The 19,755-nt window shown below is 47.6% G+C and overlaps 1 long non-coding RNA gene across 2 annotated transcripts in view; it reads left to right on the top strand.

Annotated features, from left to right (window-relative positions):
* Positions 1-1,639: 1,639 nt before the first annotated feature.
* The window catches only part of LOC129051978 (uncharacterized), a 30,376-nt gene continuing 12,260 nt past the window's right edge, over positions 1,640-19,755 (top strand). For both annotated transcript variants that reach the window (XR_008516600.2, XR_008516599.2), the window contains exons 1-2: positions 1,640-1,758; positions 5,118-5,255. This is a non-coding gene — a long non-coding RNA (uncharacterized LOC129051978). The remainder of the gene's footprint in view (positions 1,759-5,117; positions 5,256-19,755) is intronic.

Genomic DNA, 19,755 nt, shown 5'->3' with positions numbered 1-19,755 from the left:
CAGGGTTGACCAGCCTGGCCAACATGGCAAAACCCCGTCTCTACTGAAAATACAAAACTTAGCCGAGTGTGGTGGCAGGTGCCTGTAACCCCAGCTACTAGGGAGGCTAAGGCAGGAGAATTGCTTGCACCTGGGAGGCAGAGGTTGCGGTGAGCCAAGATCACGCCCCTGCATACCAGCCTGGGGGACAAGAACAAGACTCTGTCTCAAAAAAAAAAAAAAATTCTTCCCTCCTACTCCCCAGCTCTGTTTGTACACAAGGGACCCCTTCCAGGCCACAGATAACTGAACCAAAGTGATATTAACCCATCCAAAGGGGCCCTTTTGACATGCGCTATCTCCTACATGGCTGCACATTGAACATACCTAACCATCCCAGGCTTACAAATGCTTTTAGAGCAAGTTTCAAAGTTTGGTCCAGGGTTCCCTGGAGGTCCCTGAGACTTTGTCGACAAAGTTAAAATTATTTTCTTTTCTTTTCTTTTTTTTTTTTGAGATGGAGTCTCACTCTGTCGCCCAGGCTGGAGTGCAATGGCGCCATCTTGGCTCACTGCAAGCTCCGCCTCCCGAGTTCGAGCGCTTCTCCTGCCTCAGCCTCCCGAGTAGCTGGGACTACGGGCGCCTGCCACCACCCCCGGCTAATTTTTTTTGTATTTTTAGTAGAGACGGGGTTTCACCGTGTTAGCCAGGATGGTCTCGATCTCCTGACCTTGTGATCCGCCCACCTCGGCCTCCCAAAGTGCTGAGATTACAGGTGTGAGCCACCGCGCCCGGCCAAAATTACTTTCATAATAATACCAGGACATTTTTTTGCGTATTTCAATCTCATTCATTTATGAGCATACAATGGCTCCATGACATGTGATGACATAATTGCTCTGCCAGCTAATGCAGTGTGCTCTTGTGGATGGCTGGATTTTAATATTGTCAGTTTTAGCCTAGGCAACATAGCAAGACTGTGTCTACAAAAAAATCAGTAAATTAGTTGGGTGTGGTGGTGCACGCCTGTAGTCCCAACCACTCAGAAAGCTGAAGCGAGAGGATCACTTGAGGCCAGGATTTCGAGGCTGCAGTGAGCTGTGATCGTGCCACTGCACTCCACTCTGGGCAACAGAGTGAGACCCTGTCTCAAAAATCAATCAATAAAAATAATAAAAAAAATTTTTATATGGCCAGTTTTAAGTTCTAATATGGTAAATATCAATAGCTATAATCCACACAGGCTGGGCGCAGTGGCTTATGCCTGTAATCCCAGCACTTTGAAAGGCCGAGGCGGGCGGATGACCTGAAGTCAGGAGTTGGAGACCAGCCTGGCCAACACAGTGAAACCCTGTCTCTAATAAAAATACAAAAAAATTAGCCAGGCATGGTGGCGCATGCCTGTAGTCTCAGCTACTCAGGAGGCTGAGGTGGGAGAATCGCTTGAACCTGTGGGGCAGAGGTTGCAGTGAGCCAAGATTGCACCATTGCACTCCAGCCTGGGTGACAAGAATGAAACTCCATCTCAAAAAAAAAAAAAAAAGTTATAACGCACACAAATAAAAGCTGTTTGGGGTCCTCGATACTATTAAGAATGTAAAAGAGTCCTAAGACCAAAAAGTTCCAGAACAGCTGCCTATAGCAACCATTTCCCAAGTCACTGTGACAATCCCTAAAGGATCCCACAGGTCCCCAAACATTTCCCCAGGCCCAGGCCCTGGATGAGAGTCACAGCCATGAGCTGCTGAGAGCTCTTCGGGATCAAGATCTTTCCTTCAGGTTCGTACTATGATGTCAAATTGGATTTTTCCTAGAACTTCCAGAATTGCTACTACTGCCCAAAACTGAGGACAAAAGTGGCCAACTACCCCAGAGCCTAAGTTCGAGGTCACTGCCATCGTAACCAGCCACTTACCCAAATAAGTTACTGAGAGGACCCAAGACTGTCCAGAAAAGGATAGAGAAGAGAAAGGAAGCATCAGCCTGTTTGGGGGGAAAATGAGAGAGGAAAGTTCTCAAGAGAGGCTACACCTTTCCCTCCCCATGAACTTTGTGGGTTTTTTTGTGTATTTGTTTGTTTGAGATCGAGTCTCACTCTGTCGCTCAGGCTGGAGTGCAGTGGTGCGATCTCAGCTCACTGCAACCTCCGCCTCCTGGGTTCAAGTGATTCTCCTGCCTCAGCCTCCTGAGTAGCTGGGACTACAGGCACATGCCACTATGTCTGGCTAATTTTTAAATTTTTGTATTTTTAGTAGAGATGGGGTTTCACTCTGTTGGCCAGGCTGGTCTTGAACTTCTGACCTCAAGCGATCCACCTGCCTAGGCCTCCCAAAGTGCTGGGATTACAGGCGTGAGCCACCGCACCCAGCCCCCCATGAACTTTGAAACAGGTTTCAGCCTAAAGTTTTCTTCCTCCAAATATTTGTTAGGAAAAAGTTCAAATTCATTTAAATACATGGGAAAGTTGAGAGAATAGTGTAATAAACTCACGTCTCTCCTTCCCTAGGATGAGCAGTTGTTAACATTTCATGCTATTTGTTTCTCTCTCTCCCTGAATATCCGCTCATGCTCACGGACACATGAATATTTACTGCATTATCCTGATACTTGGTCCCTAAATATTTCAACACATATCCCCTAAGAATAATAAGGACATTCTCTTACACAACTACAAAACCGTGATTACACCTAAAAAATGTGAGCAATAATTTCTTTTTTTTTTTTAATTTTTTTTTTTTGAGACAGAGTCTCGCTCTGTCGCCTGGGCTAGAGTGCAGTGGCGCTATCTGGGCTCACTGCAACCTCCAACTCCTGGGTTCAAGCGATTCTCCTGCCTCAGGCTCCCGAGTAGCTGGGACTACAGGCGTGCGCCACTACACCCAGCTAATTTTTGTATTTTTAGTAGAGACAGGGTTTCACCACGTTGGTTGGCCAGGATGGTCTCAATCTCTTGACCTCGTGATCCGCCTGCCTCGGCCTCCCAAATTGCTGGGATTACAGGCATGAGCCACCACGCCCGGCCGCAATAATTTCATAATATGATCTAGTATCCAAAACTATGTTTTGAACATTTATTTTTTTTTAATATATATTTTTTGAGACAAGGTCTCACTCTGTTGCCCAGGCTGGAGTGCAGCTGCACAATCATAGCTCACTGCAGCCACAAAAACCTGGAATCAAACGATCCTCCCACTTCAGCCTCCCAAGTAGTTGGAACTACAGATGTGCACCATACCTAGCTAATATTTAAAAAAATTTTTTGTAGAGATGGGGGCCTCCCTTTGTTGTCTAGGCTGAAGGCTGTGCTTCTTTGTTTGTTTGTTTGTTTTGAGACGGAGTTTTGCTTTTGTTGCCCAGGCTCGAGTGTAATGGCGCGATCTCAGCTCACCACAACCTCCACCTCCCAGGTTCAAGTGATTCTCCTGCCTCAGCCTCCGGAGTAGCTGGGATTACAGGCATGCGCCACCGCGCATGGCTAATTTTGCATTTTTAGTACAGACGGGTTTTCTCCATGTTGGTCAGGCTGGTCTCGAACTCCCGACCTCAGGTGATCCGCCTGCCTGGACCTCCCAAAGTGCTGAGATTACAGGCATGAGCCACCGCGCCCGGCTTGAAGGCTATGTTTTTAAATGAATGAAAATGAGAGAAATATTAAAGAATAGCAAAATTGTCATTAAGGTTCCCTGTAGCCTTTATCCAACAGGAAAAAGGAAATTAACAATACATTTATTTTAAAAAATAAAAATAATAGATAGGCCGGGCGCGGCGGCTCACTCCTGTAACCCCAACACTTTGGGAAGCCGAGGTGGGTGGATCACTTGAGGTCAGGAGTTCAAGACCAGCCTGGCCAATATGGCGAAACCCCGTCTCTACTAAAAATATGAAAATTAGCCGTGTATGGTGGTGCGTGCCTGTAATCCCAGCTACTCTGGAGGCTGAGGCCCGAGAATGGCTTGAACCGGCAAGGTGAAGGTTTCAGTGAGCTGAGATTGCACCACTGCACTCCAGCCTAGGAGACAGAGATAGACTCTGTCTCAAAATAATAATAATAATAAAGACACAGTCTTGGGCCCGGCTGTGGTGGCTCACGCCTGTAATCCCAGCACTTTGTGAGGCCAAGGTGGGTGGATCATTTGAGGTCAGGAGTTCAAGACCAGCCTGGCCAACATGGTGAAACCCCATCTCTACTGAAAATACAAAAATTAGCCAGGCAGTAGTGTTGTGCACCTGTAATCCCAGCTACGCAGGAGGCTGAGGCAGGAGAATTGCTTGAGCCTGGGAGGCAGAGGTTGCAGTGAGTGGAGATCGCACCACTGCACTCCAATCTGGGGGACAGAGTGAGACCCTGTCTTGAAAACAATAAATAAAAAAGATACAGTCTTGGATGCTGTGATTTTGGATCATAATCTTGGAAAACAATAGATAGCAGGTAGAGAGCAGTCACTGCAAAACAAACGGAAACTGTCATGTTTTTGATCCCAAGGGATTGAGATTTATCAATAAACTATTTCCGTTTAGAACAGGGAGTTGGAGCTGTGCCCGGGTGGATGTTATTGGGCACAGGCTCTATAGAGGTGGGTCTTAAATCAGTACCAGGAAAAGCCAGATGTAACTTCCAAAGATGGTGGCAACAATGTTTCCCAGCCCATATATTCCTCTAGAACCTTGATACCCCTTCCATTGGGAAGTGGAATTTGTGTAAGCTCCCCTTACATCTAGGCAGTTTGTGATTTGCTTGTAACAAAGAGTATGTGGCAGAAGTAATGCTGCATGATTCCAAGGCTAGATCAGAAGAGATAAGGCCCCTCCCTTCCCTTCTTTCCTTCCTTCCTTCCTTCCCTCCCTCCTTTCTTTCTCTTTCTTTCTTTCTCACCCTTTTTCTTTCTTTGTCTTTCTTTCTTTCTCTCTTTCTCTCTCTCTCTTTCTTTCTTTCGTTCGTTCGTTCGTTCGTTTCCATGGAGTCTCACTCTGTCACCCAGGCTGGAGTGCAGTGGCTGATCTGGGCTCACTGCAACCTCCGCCTCCCAGGTTCAAGCGATGCTCCTGCCTCAGCCTCCTGAGTAGCTGGGACTACAGGCCCGTGCTACCGGCTAATTTTTGTATTTTTAGTAGTGACGGGATTTCACCATGTTTTCTAGGCTGGTCTTGGACTCCCGACCTCAGGTGATCCGCCTGCCTCAAGCTCCCAAAGTGCTGGGATTACAGGCGTGAGCAACCGCACGCGGTCGGGGCTGCCACTTTCATAAAACACTTGTACTGGAGGCCGAAGCTGCCATGTAAGTCCAACTGCCCAGAGGCTGCCATGATGTGAGGGAGCCCAAACCAGTTCGCGTGGAGAGACTACATTGAGAAGCCCTGAGACAACATGGAGTGGGGAGAGAGTAAGAGAGAGAGAGAGAGAGAGAGAGAGAGAGAGATCCATCCACCCCTAGCTGCTTCCCTGTTCCAGTTTCAGCTGCCAAGTGACTGCAATCATATGAAATTCCGAGTCAGAACTGCCCAGTTGGGTCCTTCCCAAAACTCTGACCACAGACACAGTGAAAAATAATAGGATGACTGTTGTTGTTTTGGGCCACCATGTTTTGGAGTAATTTGTTACCAAGCAATAGTAACTAGAAAGAGGGAAATGTGTGGAGCATAAGGAGGGTGCAAAGAAAAGCAGCCTTGAGAGGTGAGAATGGCCATGTAATGACGATAACAGAAGCTAACATTTGAATGCTTTCTGTATATGGGCACCATTCTCAGTGCTTTGCATTAACTAACTCATTTAATCCTCACAGGAACTCTACCATATGAGTGCCTTCATTATTTCTATGTTACTGACGGGAAACAGGGCAGAGAAGACAGAAATTGGCTTGGAATGGACATTGAACCCAGGTGTGGCTCCCACAGCCCTAGTGTGAGCCACTCACCTTACTAGTTGAGGAACATGTGACTTGGCTCAGCCAATCTGGCCATTATGGTTTTTCCTTCTGACCCTCAGATCACAGTGATTGGCTCTTGCATGAACACGTGCCCCCTGTTGGCCCAATCAGAGTTAGCCTCATTACTTTGGCAGGAAACCTGAGCCAAAGGTGCTCTCCTTTGCTTGTGGGATATGAAGAAGGTTCCCTTTGGCCAGAGGCTGGAGGTAGCCATCTTGGGAGCTTCCACTGGAAAAGATAAAGCAGAGAGATAAAAAGAAATGGGAGAAATGGGGTCTGGCCAGGCACGGTGGCTCATGCTTATAATCCCAGCACTTTGGGAGGCCAAGGCGGGCAGATCACTTGAGGTCAGGAGTTCAAGACCAGCCTGGCCAACATGGTAAAACTCGGTCTCTATTAAAAATACAAAAATTAGCTAGGCGTGGTGGCACATGCCTATAGTCCCAGCTACTCAGGAGGCTAAGGCAGGAGAAGCACTTGAATTCCGGGGAGCTGGAGGTTGTGGCAGTGAGCCGAGATTGCGCCACTGCACTCCAGCCTGGGCAACAGACAGACTCCGTCAAAAAGAAAGAAAGAGAAAGAGAGAGAGAGGGAGAGAAAAAGAGAAAGAAAGAAAGAAAAGGAGAGGAGAGGAGAGGAGATCAGATCCTTGGTGACATGGCTGAGCCATTGTGTCAACTTTGGCTGAAGCCAGCACGTGTGGATTTTCCAGCCACAAATTCCCCTTACAGTTTAAGCCATTTGAGTCAGCTGTTCTGGTACTTGCATCTAGGCGAATCATCAAATATTTTACAACCAGTCCAGGTGCAGTGGCTCACACCTTAATCCCAGTACATTGGGAGGCCGAGGCAGGAGGATCGCTTGAGTTCCATAGTGAGACTTTGTCTCCAAAAAAAAAATGAAAAAATGAATTTCACAACCAACACTTTGGGCACTGATGGAGCATCATGGTTCACTTCTGTGCCCGATGTTGACCCTTTACTTCCTGCATTGTGGAGAGGTCTGGGAAGTCCTGGGAGAGGGACCAGGGCAGCTGGAGTGGCCTTGGTGGAGGACATCATTGGAGCGACTTGAGACAGAATGATTTACCAACCAATACGGAAATAATTCAGTATTTCAACAGTCAACATAGCCTAGATATACCCCCAACAACATGCTCCGCAGACAGCCTGTCCAAGCTGAATATGAGCTTTACTTGCTGATGGATACAACACCCCCCGCCCTTTTTTTTTTTTTTTTTCTCTTTGAGACGGAGTCTCGCACTGTCGCCTGGGCTGGAGTGCAGTGGCACGATCTCGGTTCACTGCAACCTCCGCCTCCCGGGTTCAAGCGATTCTCCTGCCCTTTTGACGTGAGCTAGTGTGAATGGATTTCTGTTTCTTGCAACCAAGCACATACAGAAGAAAAAAAAAAAAGACAAGCCTGGGTCATGAATCAAACGTTTAGGAAATAAACAGCAGTCCAATCTCACTTTAACCGTATGAGGTCATCTTAGCTTTGGGTCAGGCTGAAACTCTGCCGAGATTTTTGACCATGAGCTCTGCCAAAGGGTCCGCACCCTTTGGCCCAAGAATCCCTCCTCTGGGACACACAAGGAGGTCCATGAGGGGATTATTTATAATGGGAGGAAATTGGAAACAGCTTCAACCTCTGGCAATGCTGCCCTTTTGAATAAACATAGTGCAAACATTAGAGATTGTGTTTATCCAAAGATGGGGAACAGCTTACATTTTAAGAGGGGAAAAAACAGGGCTGTATAAACAATTTGCTCACACAGTTATGTAAAACACACACGTGCACACACACAACACACGCATTTAAAAAGCTCACATAGAATAGAAAAGGCTGAAAGGAAATATATCAAAATGTCAACAACCATAGTGGTACAGGACTTAGGGATGGGAGGGGTGTCTTTGCCTTGCTAGTTTTCTGTAGTTTCCAAATGTTGCTTAATGAACGCCAAACTCTCCTTTTTTTTTTTTTTTTTTTTTTTTTGAGACAGAGCCTCGCTCTATACCCCAGGCTGGAGTGCAGTGGCACGATCTCGGCTCACTGCAACCTCCGTCTCCTGGGTTCAAGCGATTCTCATGCCTCAGCTCCCGAGTAGCTGTGATTACAGGTGCCTGCCACCACACTTGGCTAATTTTTCTTTTTTTTTTTTTTTTTTTTTTGAGAAGGAGTCTCACCCTGTCCCCCAGGTTGGAGTGCAGTGGCGCAATCTTGGCTCGCTGCAACCTCTGCCTCCCGGGTTCAAGCAATTCTCTGCCTCAGCCTCCTGAGTTGCTGGAATTTACAGGCGCCCACCACCACGCCTGGCTAATTTTCGTATTTTTAGTAGAGCCGGGGTTTCACCATCTTGGCCAGGCTGGTCTTGAACTCCTGACCTCGTGATCCACCCACCTCGGCCTCCCAAAGTGCTGGGATTACAGGCATGAGCCACCGCACCCAGCCTGATTCTTGTATTTTTAGTAGAGACAGTGTTTCGTCATGTCGGCCAGGCTGATCTTGAACTTCTGACCTCAGGTGATCTACCTGCCTCGGCCTCCAAAAGTGCTGGGATTATAAGCGCGAGCCATTGCACCCAGCCCAAACTCTCCTTTAATAAATTTTATTTTCAGTTTTTAAACTCTTATATCATGAAAATTTTCAAACAGACACAAAAAGTCAAGAGACAATAAGCTTACATATACTCATCACCCAGATTCAAGAACCATCAATATTTTGCCATTTCATCTTCTTTCCCCTCCCCATTTTTTTGAATACTTGAAAAAAAATTACACCCTGTAGTCCCAGCTACTCGGGAGGCTGAGGCGGAAGGATCGCTTGAGCCCAGGAGTTTGAGACCAGTCTGGGCAGCGTAGTGAGACCCTGTCTGTAAAGAAAATAAAAATAAAAAACAGGCCAGGCAGGGCTGGACACAGTGGCTCAGGTCTGTAATCCCAGCACTTTGGGAGGCCGAGGCAGGCAGATCACAAGGTCAGGAGATCGAGACCATCCTGGCTGACACGGTGAAACCCCGTCTCTACTAAAAATACAAAAAATTAGCCAGGCGTGGTGGGGGCCTGTAGTCTCAGCTACTTGGGAGGCTGAGGCAGCAGAATGGCGTGAACGCAGGAGGCAGAGCTTGCAGTGAGCCGAGATCGTGCCACAGCACTCCAGCCTAGGCGACAGAGCGAGACTCCATCTCAAAAAAACAAAGAAAAAAAATTTGGCCAGGCACAGTGACTCAGGCCTGTAATTCCAGCACTTTGGGAGGCCAAGTTGGGAGGATCACTTGAGGCCAGGAGTTTGAGACCAGCCTGGGCAATATAGTCTTGTGTCTACAAAAAAATTTTAAAAACATTAGCCAAGCATGGTGGCCAGTGCCTGTAATCTCAGCTATTTGGGAGACTGAGGCGGGAGGATCACTTGAGCCCAGAAGTTTGAGGTTACAGTGAGCTGTGATCATGCCATTGCACTCCAGCCTGAGCAACAGAATGAGACCCCATCTCTAAAAAATTAATAAATAAAAATTTTTTAAAATTACAGGTGATAGGTATTATGTTGTTTCATTTGTAAATACTTCAATGAGCATCTTGAAAAGAAGAATAGGGTACATTTTCTTTTCCTTCTTTATTTTTTTGACAGTGTCTTGCTCTGTCGCTCAGGCTGGAGTGCAGTGACACAATCTCAGCTCACTGCAACCTCAAACTCCTGGGTTTAAGTAATCCTCCCACCTCAGTCTCCTGAGTAGCTGAGATTACAGGCGAACCCCACCACACTCGGCTAATGTTTTTTAAAATTTTATGTAGAGATGAGGTCTCACTATGTTGCTTAGGTTGGTCTCGAACTCTTGAGCTCAAGCAGTCCTCCCACCTGGGCCTCCCAAAATGCTGGGACTACAGGTGTGAGTCACCACGCCCAGCCAAGGCATGGTATGTGGGTATTACCCAACCACAATGGCATTATCAAGTCTAACATAATTAACCGAAATTCCTTAATATCTCCTAAAAAGCCAGTTTGTGTTCAGATTTCCCCAATTGTGTCAAAAACAGATTTTTACAGTTGTTTGGTGTGAATTGGAATCCAGTGAAAGTATATTCATTGTATTTGGTTTTGAATTTTCTTCTTCTTTTCTACAAATGGTAAAATTTATGGGTGAGTGTGCATGTGCTCGTGTATAAGCCTGATTCTTAAGGGTTTTTTTTCTTTTTTTGGTTTTGGTTTTGGTTTTTGAGACAGGGTCTACAGTGCAGTGGCACGATCTTGTCTCACTGCAACCTCAGCCTCCAGGTTCAAACGATTTTCTTGCCTTAGCTGCTGAAATAGCTGGGATTAGAGGCATGTGCCTCCACACCCAGCTAATTTTTGTATTTTTAGTAGAGACGGGGTTTCACCATGTTGGCCAGGCTGGTCTTGAACTCTTGGCCTCAAGTGATCCTCCTGCCACGGCCTCCCAAAGTGCTGGGATTACAGGCAGGAATCATTTCATCTGGCTCGATTCTGAATTTTGACAAATTCGTAAGTCATGTAATCACCACAGTCTGCATTCATGACAGTTTTATTACTTCAAAAATTCTCTTGGGCTTTGTAGACAAGCATAGTTGGTTTTTGTATCTGCATTTATTGTTCTAATGGGAGGAAAAGCAATCGTAGGGGGTTGTTTAAGGCCTGAAGTTATTCAAGATTGGGTGGGAGTCCACCAGCAGAAGCCCAGGATTAGGCAGGAGGAGACCTGGGCTCCAGGCCTGCTCTTCCACTTGGGCCTTCCTCTCTCTGAGCCTCAGTTTCCCCATCTGTAAGGTGGGCATGTGAAAACCCCAAGAGTTAACAAAGGCATCCAGGAAGCTCTCAACTGTGGCAGCTCTTTCTTTCTTCTACTTTTTTTTTTTTTTTCTTTTTGAGATGGAGTTTTGTTCTTGCTGCCCAGGCTGGAGTGCAGTGGTGTGATCTCGGCTCACTGCAATCTCTGCCTCCCGGGTTCAAGCGATTCTCCTGCCTCAGCCTCCTGAGTAGCTGGGATTACAGGCAAGCGCCACCACGCCCGGCTAATTTTGTATTTTTAGCAGAGATGGGATTTCTCTATGTTGGTCAGACTGGTCTCGAACTCCCGACCTCAGGTGATTCGTCCACCTCGCCCTCCCAAAGTGCTGGGATTACAGGCTTGAACCACCACGCCCGGCCCTCTTTCTTCTTTATTTACAGCCTCTGAGGCTGAGTCATCCTGACCCAGGCACTAGCCCTGCACAGAGCAGCCAGCCCTCCTGGTGGCCTGCCCGCTTCTCCCCCACAGACAACCTGACACTGTGTTCCGTGCTTTATTTTAAATTATTTTTTTATTTTTGGAGACAGGGTCTTACTCTGTTGCCCAGGCTGGAGTGCAGTGGCACGATCACGGCTCACCTCAGATCTCCTGGGATCCGGCGATCCTCCCATCTCAGCCTCCCAAGTAGCCTTGGGAGTACAGGTGGGTGCCACCGTGCCTGGCTAACTTTTTAATTTTTTGTAGAGACAGGGGTCTCACTATGTTGCCCAGGCTGATCTCGAACTCCTGGGCTTAAGCCAACCTCCCACTTTGGCCTCCCAAAGTGCTGGGATTAGAGGTGTAAGCCACCACACCCAGCCTATGTTCTGTGTTTTCTACCTTCAATAGCACTCAAATTCTCGCCTTCCCTTGGCGGGGCGCAGTGGCTCACACCTGTAATCCCAGCACTTTGGGAGGTTGAGGTGTGCGGATCACTTGAGGCCAGGAGTTCAAGACTAGCCTGGCCAACATGGCAAAACCCTGTCTCTCCTAAAAATACAAAAAATTAGGCCAGACATGGTGGCTCACGCCTGTAATCCCAGCACTTTGGGAGGCCGGGGCAGGTGGATCACTTGAGGTCAGGAGTATGAGACCAGCCTGGCCAATATGGTGAAACCCCATCTCTACCAAAAATATTAAAAATTAGCTGGGTGTGGGGGTGTGTGCCTGTAATCCCAGCTACTTGGGAGGCTGAGGCAGGAAAATCCCTTGATTTTCTGCAGAGGTTGCAGTGAGTGGAGATCGTGCCATTGCACTACAGTCTTGGAGACAGAACGAGACTCTGTCTCAAAAAATATATAATAAAATAAAATTATCTCCTTCCCCAACCCACAGTCCTCAGGGCCTGCACCTCCCAGATTCTCCACGGCCCTGTCCGTCTCCGCTGCCTGGGTCCCTGCCCGGCCGGCCTCCTCCCTGGACGCCAGCCTGCCCTTATGTCTCCCCCGACCCACTCCCACTGAGCCACCCACAAGCACTTTCTAAATCTGACCACAGACCGCCATGTCTCAAAGGATAACTCGAGGCCTGCCAAGCGCCTCCCTTCCCCATAGGACAAAATTATTGCCAGTAATAATCAGGGAATGAAATGAACAATATTCATAGTCAGAAAAGAAATGTAAACAGTGGAGATTTTCTTTTCTTGAACCTCATATATGTAAAGTCGTGCCAGTAAAAATTAAATTTAAAAGTAAACATTACAGTACTAAAAAAAAAAAAAAGAAAGAAAGAAAAATAGCACTACTATTTATTCAAAGTTTATTGAAAAATTCAAAGTTGGAACTTGGGTTTTTGGGTTACAGTCTGATATAAAATTGTTATGTAAATAATTGTGAGTTTTTTCTTCTTGAGGAGAGAGAAATTGGGAGGGAGGCAGGGAAACAGGAAGAGAGACAGACAGAGAGACAGACACAGAGCGGGACACAGTTGACCCCTTCATATGGGGCCCTGGGCACTTAGAATTCACCCTGCAAAGCGCCCCCCCCGAAGTCAGGACTTGGTGTGGGGTGTTGAAGAAATGTTTCCTCCCCTTGCCCGGGCTCCGCTGGGAAGCCACGTCTCCCACCCCTGCCGTTCCTCCCGCCCACAGTCTGCCTTCTCTCTGGGGACCTCTGTGGAGCTGCCTGGAACACGCGTGGGGTGACATGCATAGCAAGCTGGGGGAAGCAACCAAGGTGGCGGTCAGGCCCCTTGAAGATATAAAAGCACATTGCATTGGGAGGGAGGGATCCCGGGGGGCTGAGAATGTCCTGTTGCTTAAACTGGGTGGAGGGGCCACTGGGTGGTGGGTGCAGCTCCTTGTTTTCAGCAGTGGTTTATTGAAGTAGACCCATATTCAGGAAAGTACAAACCATAAGTGTAACCGCTGGAGGAATTATCACCGATTGAACACACCTGTGTCACCAGCCACCAGCCCAAGAAGCAATATCTCCAGCCCCCCAGAAGCCCCCTCGGCGCTCCCTTATCACCTGCCGTCCCTCCAAGGTCATTATCACCCTCACTTCTGACAGCATAGATTGGTTGTGCCTGTTTTGAATTCATGTAAATGCAATCTGAAAATATGTTCTTTTTAGCATCTGGCTTTTTTCACTCAGCACCGTGAAAAAAATTCATCCTGGTTGTCGTGTGCAGTTACAGGTTATTCTCATTGCAGCACACACACATTGCAGGCCACTGAGGGATCAGTTTATCCATTCTTCTGCTGGTGGTGAGGGACTGAGCCAAGTGGGGCCAGGCACGGTGGCTCACACCTGTAATCCCAGCACTTTGGGAGACTGAGGTAGATGGATCACTTGAGGTCAGGAGTTCTAGACCAGCCTGGCCAACATGGTGAAATTCCGTCTCTACTAATGATACAAAAATTAGCTGGGCATGGTGGCACATGCCTGTAATCCCAGCTACTCCAGAGGCTGAGGCAAGGGAATCACTTGAACCCAGGTGGTGGAGGTGGAGGATGCAGTGAGCCGAGATCGCACCACTGCACTCCAGTCTGGGCAACAAGAGCGAAAAAACTCCGTCTCAAAAAAAAAAAAAGAGAGAAACTGAGCCTAGTGGAAAGAGTCCCCTAGGCAGAGGGAACAGCCAGTGCCAAGGTCCTGGGGTGGGAACATGTCTGGATCTTAGAGAAACAACAAGGAGATCCATGTTGCTGCAGAGGAGTGTGTGGGGGGGTGGAGGGGAGGTGAGGTCAGAGAGGGAAAAAGAAGCAGATGGTGCAGAATCTGCTGGACCACAATGAGGACTTTGGCTCTTACTTTGAATGAGATTGGTGGAACGCAGTGGCTCAAGCCTGGAATCCCAGCATTTTGGGAGGCCGAGGTGGGTAGATAAGTTGAGCCCATGAGTTCAAGACCAGCTTGGGCAATAAGGGAGGCCTCCTCTCTATCAAAAAATTGGCTGGGTTGTGGTAGTGTGTGCCTGAGGTCCCAGCAGCTCAGGAGGCTGAGCCTGGAGGATGGCTTGAGCCGAGGAAGCCTAGGCTGCAGTGAGTCATGACTTCCACCATTGCACTCCAGCCTGGGCAACAGAGTGAGACCCTGTCTCAAACAACAACAAAAAAATGAGCAAAATAATCTTTGAGTGAGATGGAGCCACAAGAAGTTTTGAGCAGCAGAGGGAGTTGATTTGGCTTGGGTATTCACAAAGTCCCTCTATCTGCATGACGGGGAGAGATTGTGGGGCCAGGAGTAGGAACTCCAAACCCTAGGAGGAGGGTAAGATATGGGTGGCAGCTGTGGAGGTGGTAAGAAGTATTTGGCCTCTGAATACATTTTTTCTTTGTTTGTTTTTGAGACAGAGTCTTACCCTGTCGCCCAGGCTGGAGTGCAGTGGTGCGATCTCAGCTCACTGCAACCTCCACTTCCTGGATTCAAGCAATTCTCCTGCCTCAGCCTCCCAAGTAGCTGGGATTACAGGCGTGCACCACAATGCCTGGCTAACTTCTTCTTCTTCTTTTTTTTTTTTTTTTTTTTTTGTATTTTTGGTAGAGATGGGGTTTCACCATGTTGGCCGGGCTAGTCTCAAACTCGTTGCCTCAAGTGATCTGCCTGCCTCAGCCCTCCAAAGTGCTGGGACTACAGGTGTGAGCCACCATACCTGGCCCTGAATACATTTTTTGTGTATGTGATTAGTGATGTATTTTATTTACTTCTACCATTTTGCTATGTGATTCTAGTGTCCTCATTTTTCTATGTTTATTTATTTTTTCATGCTCATGTAAGCTTCTTTGAATTGGCTGCATTTTTTGTTTAGTTTTGTCTTATGTTTTCTTATTCTTTGTTTTCCCTCTACTAGTTTGGAATCTATACACCATTTCTTTCTTTTTGTAGCAATCTTTGAAATTTTAACATGCTTTTTTAAAAAATTTTTAATTTAATTTTATTTTTTTGAGGCAGGGTCTCGCTCTGTTGCCCAGCCTGCAGTGCAGTGGTGAGATCCTAGCTCGTTGCAGGCTGGAACTCCTGGTCTCAATGGATCCTCCTTCATCAACCTCCTGTGTAGCTGGCACTACAGGTATACAAGACCACACCCACCTAATATTTTTATTTTTGTAGAGACAGGGTCTAGCTATGTTGTCCAGGTTGATCTCCAACTCCTGGGCTCAAGTGATCCTCCCACATTGGCCTCCCAAAATCCCAGGATTATAGGCATGAGTTACTGTGCCTGGCCATGCACATTTTTAAAAATCAGGTCTATTTCTATTGGAGGACAGAGATTTAAAAAATCAAGTCTAGGCTAGGCGCAGTGGCTCACGCCTGTTATCTCAGCACTTTGGGAGGCCGAGGAGGGCAGATCATGAGGTCAGGAGTTTGAGATCAGCCTGGCCAATATGGTGAAACCATGTCTCTAGTAAAAATACAAAAATTAGCCGGGTGTGGTGGTGCACACCTGTAGTCCCAGCTACTCAGGAGGCTGAGGCAGAAGAATCGCTTGAACCTAGGAGGCGGAGGTTACAGTGAGCCAAGATGATGCCACTGCACTCCAGCCTGGGCGACACAGCAACACTCTGCCTCAAAAAAAAAAAAAGAAAAAAGAAAAAATCAAGTTTAAAATCTAATATTTTCAACGTCATACCAAACAGTACCTGGAGCACAGAGCATGTTGTCTTTGATCTCCCCAATCCTACTTATAATGATAGTGTTGTCTAAGATTTTATTTTATTTCATATTATTTTTGAGTTGGAGTCTTGCTCCATTACCCAGGGTGGAGTGCAGTGGCGCCATCTTGGCTCACTGCAACCTCTGCTTCCCAGGTTCAAGCGATTCTCGTGCCTGAGTAGCTGAGATTACAGGCACCTCCCACCATGCCCAGCTGATTTTTGTATTTTTAGCAGAGACAGGTTTTCACCATATTGGCCGGGCCGGTCTCCAACTCCTGACCTCATGTGATCCACCTGCCTCAGCCTCCCAAAGTGCTGGGATTACAGGTGTGAGCCACTGTGCCTGGCCTAAGATTTTAGATCTCTCAATTTTAGAAAGTGTTTTAACTTTTCCTTTGGAAATAATTTCAAATTTACCAAAAAGTTGCAAGACAAATAATAGGACAAAGAACTCTCCTGTATTTTATACTCAGGTTCGACTGGTAACATTTCTACCTCATTTCCTTTATCACTTGCCTTCTTCTCTGTTATGTATTTTCTTTTTCTGATTTTTTTAAAAAATATTTAAGGCTAAGTTACAAACAACATTACCTCTAAAACTTCTGTAATGGGCTGGGCACGGTGGCTCCTGCCTATAATCTCAGCACTTCGGAAGGCCAAGGCAGGTGAATCACCTGAGGTCAGAAGTTCGAGACCAGCCCAGCCAAGATGAAGAAACATTGTCTCTACTAAAAATACAAAAATTATCCGGGTGTGGTGGCACATGCCTGTAGTCCTGGCTACTCAGGAGGCTGAGGCCGGAGAATCACTTGAAACCGGGAGGTGAGGTTGCAGTGAGCCAAGATTTCAGTGAGCTGAACTGCACTCTGCACTCCAGCCTGGGCGACAGAGCAAGACTGTCTCAAAAAAAAAAACAAAAACAAAAACAAAAAACAAACAAAAAAAAACTTCTGTAATGTATGTCTTTTTCTTTTTCTTTTCTTTCTTTCTTTTTTTCCACAGAGACAGGGTCTCACTCTGTCACCCAGGCTGGAGTGCAGTGGCATGATCCTGGCTCACTGCAGCCTTGACACTGCAGCTACCACACCTGGCTAATTTTTAAAGTTTTTGAGAGATGGGTTCTTGCCATGTTGCCCAGGTTGGTTTTGAACTCTTGGGCTCAAGGGATCGTCCCACCTCAGTGTCCCAAAGTGCTGAGATTACAGGCATGAGATAATGTGCTCAGGCGCCCTATGTATTTCTTAAGAATTGGGATATTTGGCCGGGAGTGGTGGCTCACGCCTGTAATCCCAACACTTTGGGAGGCCGAGGGGGGCGGATCATCTGAGGTCAGAAGTTCAAGACCAGCCTGGCTAACATGACGAAACCCTGTCTCTACTAAAAATACAAAAAATTAGCTGGGTGTGGTGGTGGGTGCCTATAATCCCAGCTACTCAGGAGGCTAAGGCAGGAGAATTTCTCCAACCCCAGAGGCAGAGGCTTCAGTGAGCCGAGATTTTGCCATTGCACTCCAGCCTGGGCAACAAGAGCAAAACTCCATCTCAAAAAAGAAAAGAATAGGGATATTTCTGGCCAGGCGAGGTGGCTTACACCTGTGGTCCCAGCACTTTGGGAAGCAAAGGTGGGCAGATCACTTGAGGCCGTAAGTTCGAGAACCCTGGCCAACATGGTGAAACCCCATCTCTACTGGAAATATTAATACAAAAATTAGCTGGGCGTGGTGGCACACACCTGTAGTCCCAGCTACTCGGGAGGCTGAGGCAGGAGAATTGCTTGAACCCAGGAGGAGGAGGTTGCAGAAGCTGAGATCGCACCACTGCACTCCAGCCTGGGCAACAGAGCGAGACTCCGTCTCAAAAACAGAACAAAACAAAACAAAAGAATAGGGATGTTCTCTTACATGACCACAATATGGTGATCAACTTTAGTAAATTTAATATTAGTACATGAATTTTTCTAATTGACTGTTTGTATTCCAGTTCTGTCAACTGACCCAGTAATGTCCTGATAGATAGCATCGCTTTTCCTCCAACACAGAATGGGACACCTTTTCTAACTAGAGCTGACAGAATTTGCTGACAAATTCGATGTAAGATGCAAAGAAAATGTCACATTCCTGAAATGTTCTGGAGAAGGGTGAGACAGAGGTGCAGATGACGTGCGCCAGGCACCAATCTCTCTGTTCCTCTCCCAGCCCTGTTTCCCCTCGAGTTGGCTGCATTTTCAGGCCAGCTCTTCTCCCATGTAAGACCCCAGTGCTCCAAGCCTATGCCCTTTCAGCACAGTATGTCTAGGAAGCCCCTTCTTCAACAATCAGCAGTAGTTCCAGAGCCAATGCTCATCAGTCTGGCTTCAGGGACATACCTGTCCCTGAGCCAGTTGCAAAGGCTGAAGGAAAGGGATTCTCTCATTGGCCAGGTCTGGAGTCTTCCAGTAGGGTCAACATGTGAACCAAATGAGCTGATAGTGAAGGAGGCAGCTCTCCCTGTAGGAGAGACATTAAAGTAGTGGTTTTCAAAGTGTAGAGATGGGGTTTCACCATGTTGGCCAGGCTGGTCTCGAACTCCTGACCTCAGGTGATCTGCCTGCCTTAGCCTCCCAAAGTACTGGGATTATAGGTGTGAGCTACTGCGTCTGGCCTATAGCATTTTGTTTTGTTTTGTAGAGACAGCTCTTGCTCTGTCGCCCAGGTTAGTCTAGAACTCGTGGCCTCAAGAGATCCTCCTGCCTTGGCCTCCCAAAGCCCTGTGGTTACAGGCATGAATCACTGCCTGGATGATCATAGCTTTTTTTTTTTTTTTTTTTTTTGAGACAGAGTCTCACTCTGTTGCCCAGGCTGGAGTGCAGTGGTTGGATCTCAGTTCACTGTAACCTCCGCCTCCCAGGTTCAATCTATTCTCATGCCTCAGCCTTCCGAGTAGCTGGAATTACAGGTGCCCACCACCACACCCGGTTGATTTTTTGTACTGTTTTGTAGAGATGGGGTTTCACCATGTTGGTCGAGACCAGGCTGGTCTCGAACTTCTGGCCTCAAGTGATCCACCCGCCTAGGCCTCCCAAAGTGCTAGGATTACAGGTGTGGGCCACCACGCTCAGCCTACTAGCTATTGATGATGATGATGATGATGATGATGATGATGATGATGATGATGATGATGATGATGGTGATGACAACGATGACAACGACGATGACCCCAGCCTGCAAAACCAAGGGCTGGCTAGCAAAAGGAGCTCAGGGCTCGCTGAAGACTTTACCGGCATCGGCCACTAGGGCGCGCAGCCGGCTTGGGCTGCGCCGGCGCGCGGTAGCCATCGGGGGGCGCTGCGTTGCTTGTCTGGCGAGCGCGGGGACCGCCCGGACTACCTCCCTCTGAACATTCCAGAGGAGAACGCGTCGGTCCCGGCCAGCGCCAGAAGCTCCAACGCCAGGTCTGGGGGTTAGTGCAGGGGATGCAGGCAGGATAACAATTAGATCCATGGGGCACACCCTCCAGGCCCGGCGGCGGGTGAGATCTCAGAAGAAAGATCCCACTCCCAGGATGCTGAAATTCGGTTGCAGTTTTCCAGCACTGTCGGCCAGCCCTGTCGCAATTCCTGGGACATTTATGCAGCAAGGTGGTTGTGGGGGCGGGGGTGGGAATGGGATACCCACAGAAGATTCCGAGGAAGGATGAGAATACTTGGAAATTGCCTGCAACCTTTGTTTGTGTGAGTTTTTCTTCTGTGAATGAGCTTTCGACAAATTCTCAAAGGGATCTAGACTTCCAAACAGAGACTGTTCAGAGCTCTGTCTCTTTCTCCAGAAAGTCTTCCCTGATCATTTCTCAGACTGGATCAAGTGTCTTCTCTGGGCACGCATGCCCTCTGATCTTCCCCCACCCCAGCCTGACCCCTGACTGTGCCTGCCCCGTACAGCACAGGCTCTCACGTGTGGTGATGTGTTGGTGTCCCCCATGAAGGCAGGGGCCTGG

The sequence above is a fragment of the Pongo abelii genome, chromosome 20 (genome assembly GCF_028885655.2).
Source record: "Pongo abelii isolate AG06213 chromosome 20, NHGRI_mPonAbe1-v2.0_pri, whole genome shotgun sequence".
In the NCBI taxonomy this organism is placed as follows: Eukaryota; Metazoa; Chordata; class Mammalia; order Primates; family Hominidae; genus Pongo; species Pongo abelii.
This window is presented reverse-complemented; position numbering and strand designations above follow the sequence as displayed.